We start from the raw sequence: 6,000 nt of genomic DNA on the forward strand, positions 1-6,000 counted from the left end.
TTTCTGCCTATTCTGAACACTTCATACATTTTTTTTTTCTTTTTTTTTGAGACTGAGTTTCACTCTTGTTGCCCAGGCTGGAGTGCAACAACACGATATTGGCTTACTGTAACCTCTGCCTCCGGGGTTCAAGCGATTCTCCTGCCTCAGCCTCCCAAATAGCTGGGATTACAGGCATGCGCCACCACGTCTGGCTAATTTTTGTATTTTTAGTAGAGACAGGGTTTCACCATGTTGGCCAGGCTGGTCTCAAACTCCTGACCTCAAGTGATCCACCTGCGCTGGCCTCCCAAAGTGCTGGGATTATAGGCGTGAGCAACCGTGCCCAGTCAGTGGATGGCCTTTTTTTTTTTTTTTTTGAGATGGAGTTTCACTCTTGTTGTCCAGGCTGGAGTGCAATGGCACGATCTTGGCTCACTATATCCTCCACCTCCTGGGCTCAAGCAATTCTTCTGCCTCAGCCTCTCAAGTAGCTGGCATTACAGGCATGTGCCACCACACCTGGCAAATTTTGTATTTTTAGTGGAGACGGGGTTTCTCCATGTTGGTCAGTCTGATCTCAAACTCCTGACCTCAAGTGATCTGCCCACCTTGGCCTCCCAAAGTGCTGGGATTAAAGGCGTGAGCCACCGTGCCTGGCGTTTTTTTTTTTTTTCTTTCTTTCTTTTGAGACAGTGTCTTGCTCTGTTGTCCAGGCTGGAGTGCAGTGACATGATCTCAGTTCACTGCAACCTCCACCTCCTGGGTTGAAGTGATTCTCTTGCTTCAGCCTCCTGAGCAGCTGGGATTACAGGCATCCGCCACCACGTCCAGCTAATTTTTTTGTATTTTTAGTAGAGATGGGGGCTTCAGCATGTTGGCCAGGCTGGTCTCAAACTCCTGACCTCAGGTGATCCACCTGCCTTGGCTTCCTAAAGTGCTGGGATTACAGGCGTGAGCCACTGCGCTGGCCTTATGCCTTTGTTTCCTTATTTGACAGGCCAGGGGTTCGAGACCAGCCAGGCCAGGATGGTGAAACCCTGTCTCTACTAAAAATAAAAAAAAAATTAGCTAGGCATGGTAGTGGGAGCCTGTAATCCCAGCTGTTCGGGAGGCTGAGGCAGGAGAATCGTTTGATCCCAGGAGGCGGAGGTTGCAGTACCTGAGATGGCGCCATTGCACTCCAGCCTGGGTGACAGAGTAAAACTCTGTCTCAAAAAAAAAAAAAAAGAAATACAAAACAATTGTCTGAATTATCTGGCCATAGTGGCACAAACCTGTGGTCCTAACTACTTGGGAAGTGATGTGGGAGGATCACTTGAGCCCAGGTGGTCCAGGCTGCAGTGAGCCATGATTGTGCCACTGCACTCCAGCCTGGGTGACATAGATCCTGTCTCAAAATAAATAAATAAATAAATAAAATAAAAATAAAAGTTTTTTTTGTTTTGTTTTGTTTTTTTAATTTTAAGACGGAGTCTCGCTCTGTCACCCAGGCTGGAGTGCAGTGGCGCGATCTCGGCTCACTGCAAGCTCTGCCTCCCAGGTTCATACCCTTCTCCTGCCTCAGCCTCCCGAGTAGCTGGGACTACAGGCGCTGGCCACTATGCCCGGCAAATTTTTTGTATTTTTAGTAGAGACAGCGTTTCACCATGTTAGCCAGGATGGTCTCGATCTCCTAACCTCGTGATCTGCCCACCTCGGCCTCCCAAAGTGCTGGGATTACAGGCGTGAACCACCGCGCCTGGCCCATTTTATTTCTTAATAAACTAAAATCCAGATTTACCTAAGGTCACACTATATAATGTCAGAGCCAGGACTAGAATTGAAGTAGACTTTTTTTTTTTTTTTTTGAGACGGAGTCTCGCTCTGTCACCCGGGCTGGAGTGCAGTGGCCGGATCTCAGCTCACTGCAAGCTCCGCCTCCCGGGTTCATGCCATTCTCCTGCCTCAGCCTCCCGAGTAGCTGGGACTACAGGTGCCCGCCACCTCGCCCGGCTAGTTTTTTGTATTTTTTAGTAGAGACGGGGTTTCACCGTCTTAGCCAGGATGGTCTCGATCTCCTGACCTCATGATCCGCCCGTCTCGGCCTCCCAAAGTGCTGGGATTACAGGCTTGAGCCACCGCGCCCGGCCGTGAAGTAGACTTTTCTTCCAGTTTTTTTCTTTTTCTTTTCCTTTTTTTTTTTTTTTTTGAGATGGAGTCTTGCTCTGTCACCCAGGCTGGAGTGCAATGCACTGAAACCCCCAACTCCAGGGTTCAAGTGATTCTCCTGCCTCAGCCTCCCAAGTAGCTGGGATTATAGGCGTGCGCCACAATGTCCAACTAATTTTTGTGTTTTTAGTAGAGATGGGGTTTCACTATGTTGGCCAGGTTGGTCTCAATCTCCTAACCTCAAGCGATCTGCCTGCCTCGGCCTCCCAAAGTGTTGGGATTACAGGCATGAGCCACCACGTCTGGCATAGTTTTTTTTCTTTTTTTAGCAATCTAATTTGTCTGCAGATTATGATCAGATTGTGGGAAAGGTGGCCAGCCTAAAGTTGAAGTAAAAACCAGTAGTACACTTGGCCAAGGAGACCAGGAATGGTTACAATGTAGTGGCCTTGCCCAAGATTTCTGCACTTAAACAAACAAAAAAAATATAATGGCCAATGGAGAGCAGATTAGGCAGCCAGAGAGGGAAGGCAGGCTCTTTTCGCACCTCAGAACTGGCATGAATGATGAAATCAAGTCTGGAGAGTCTTTGGAATGTTTGCTTTGTTCAGATTTCCTCCTGAGATGGAATTCTTTCCACCAAAAAATGCACCCCAAGAGGAAGGTGGTATTTCCTGAAGCTGACACTCCTCACGTCTGTCTGCTTGCTTTAAGTCTTTTGCTTTCTACCATTGTGGCAGCTCCTAACCCACTTGCATGTACCCTTCATTAGAGTGACACACTAGTAGTGGGTGCTATCAGTTTGCCACTGGCCTGGTTCTGCGGTCCCAGCTGCACAACACCAGCCTTAAGCATAACTTTGCGTTGTGTCTCCACTCAGTTGCCTTGGCAGTTGTGCTCTGCTGTCATGGTTTTAGTAAGTGGGATTCACACAGGCAAATAGGCACATAAGACTGGAAACTTCCTCCCCACTAACTCATATTCTTCCTCTTAGTGCTCTCATAAATGGATATCCTTCTCTTACCTCTCCCTTAAATACAAGCATTTATTGACCGGGTGCAGTGGCTCATGCCTGTAATCCCAGCACTTTGGGAGCCTGAGGTGGGTGGATCTCCTGGGGTCAGGAGTTCGAGACCAGCCTGGCCAACATGGCAAAACCCTATCTCCACCAAAAATACAAAAAATTAGCTGGGTGTGCTGGCAGGTGCATGTAATCCCAGCTACTTGGGAGGCTGAGGCAGGATAATTGCTCGAACCCAGGAGGCAGAGGATGCAGTGAGCCGAGATTGCACCACTGCACTCCAGCCTGGGCGACAGGAGCGAAAGTCCGCTCAAAAAAACAAAAACAAACCAAAAAACTCCAAGCATTTATTGAGCACATACCGTAAACCAAACACTGTGCAAAGCATTTAACAATACATTAACTCACTTAATGAAAGTTTACCCCGCAAGAGATGCCTGGGCATACATAAAGGTGAACTTTTGCAAAAGTGAACTAAAGTTTTTCTGAGTGGATCAGAGGAGGACCAATAGGAAATCCAACACTCCTAGGTAGCGTGACCAACTATCACAGATTGCCCCGTAGTGAGGGGTTTCACAGGATGCAGGATTTTCAGTGTTAAAGCCAGGATGAGTTGGTCACCCTGACCATCATCCAACTCACCCAACAGAAGTTGCCCAGATATAATAATTTTTTTTTTTGAGATGGAGTCTCGCTGTGTTGCCCAGGCTGGAGTTCAGTGGCGTGATCTCGGCTCACTGCAAGCTTTGCCTCCCAGGTTCACGCCATTCTCCTGCCTCAGCCTCCGAGTAGCTGGGACTACAGGCGCCTGCCACCACGCCTGGCTAATTTTTTTGTATTTTTTTTAGTAGAGATGGGGTTTCACCTAGTTAGCCAGGATGGTCTTGATCTCCTGACCTCGTGATCCACCCACCTCAGCCTCCCTAAGTGCTAGGATTACAGGCATGAGCCACTGCACCCGACTGCCCAGATATAATAATTAATTCAAAATATATTATCCTTGCTGAGATTCAATACACTGCTTTGAGATATAGATTTTTTACTTAACGTTTATGTCACAATACAGGTAATTTCTACTTCATGAAGAAAGAAATTAGACTAATCGAAGAAAGGAGGTTTTTTGTTTTGTTTTGTTTTGTTTTTTTGGAGACAGAGTCTAGCGCTGTCACCCAGGCTGGACTGCAATGGCACGATCTCACTCACTGCAACCTCTGCACCCCCGCCCCCACCCTCACCCCCGCCCCAGGTTCAAGTGATTCTCCTGCCTCAGCCTCCCAAGTAGCTGGGATTACAGGCACCTGCCACCACACCTAGCTATTTTTTGTATTTTTAGTAGAGACAGGGCTTCGCTATGTTGGCCAGATTGGTCTTGAACTCCTGACCTCGAGCAATCTGCCCACCTCGGCCTCCCAAAGTGCTGGGATTACAGGTGTGAGCCATCGTGCCCAGCCTAGGTTTTTCTTTTTTTGTCTTTTTCTCAATTTATTAGAAAAGGAATATAGCATGAAATTAAAACTCTTAGGTAGTCAGGTGAGGTGACTCATGCCTGTAATCTCAGCACTTTGGGATGCCAAGGTGAGTGGATCACTTGAGGCCAGGAGTTTGACACCAGCCTGGCCAACATGCCAAACTCTGTCTTTTTTTTTTTTTTTTTTTTTTTTTTTGAGACGGAGTCTCGCTCTGTCACCCAGGCTGGAGTGCAGTGGCCGGATCTCAGCTCACTGCAAGCTCCGCCTCCCGGGTTCACGCCATTCTCCTGCCTCAGCCTCCCGAGTAGCTGGGACTACAGGCGCCTGCCACCTCGCCCGGCTAAGTTTTTTTGTATTTTTAGTAGAGACGGGGTTTCACTGTGTTAGCCAGGATGGTCTCGATCTCCTGACCTTGTGATCCGCCCGTCTCGGCCTCCCAAAGTGCTGGGATTACAGGCTTGAGCCACCGCGCCCGGCCCAAACTCTGTCTTTATTAAAAATACAAAAATTAGCCAGGTGTGATGGTGCACACCTGTAATCCCAGCTACTACTTTTGCAAAAGTGAACTAAAGTTTTTCTGAGTGGATCAGAGGAAGGACCAATAGGAAATCCAACACTCCTAGGCAGCATGACCAACTGTCAGAGATTGTACTGAGGGGTCTCACAAGAACAATAATCGCTTGAACCTGGGAGGGAGAGGCTGCAGTGAGCCAAGATCGTGCCACTGCCCTCCAGCCTGGGTGACAGAGACTGTCTCAAAAACAAAACAAAACAACTCTTAGGTTATAGACTGACTTGGATTTCAACGTCCCCCAACTTTTTTTTTTGAGACAGGGTCTTGCTGTCACCCAGGCTGGAGTGCAGTGGCAGGAACAGGGCTCACTGCAGTCTCAACCTCCTTGGCACAAGGAATCCTCCCATGTAGCTGGGACTACAGGTGCGTACCACCATGCCTGGATAAATTTTTGAATTTTTTGTAAAGACAGGATCTCACTATGTTGTCCAGGCTGGTCTCAAACTCCTGGACTCAAGCGATCCTCCCACATTGGTCTCCCAAAGTGCTGGGATTACAGGTGTGAGTCACCTTACCCAGCCTCAATCCCAGTTTTTCTACTTACTAGTTAGAAGACTTGGGCAAGTTATTTTTGTCTAACTTCAGGCTCTTTGTAGATGAAGATAATAGTGGCTACCTCACTGGGTTGGTTTTAAGATTAAGCAGGGCAATGATGCATGTGAAGCTCGTAGCACAGTACCTGGCACATAATAAGGAAATGCAGTCACTATCATTAGGAGATGGACAGGATGATGGAAAAGGAAATCATCATATCTGCCTTTGGCCCACATTGAGTGCTTTTTTTGAGACAGAATCTCACTCTGTAG

The sequence above is a fragment of the Macaca fascicularis genome, chromosome 11 (assembly GCF_037993035.2).
Source record: "Macaca fascicularis isolate 582-1 chromosome 11, T2T-MFA8v1.1".
Taxonomy (NCBI): domain Eukaryota; kingdom Metazoa; phylum Chordata; class Mammalia; order Primates; family Cercopithecidae; genus Macaca; species Macaca fascicularis.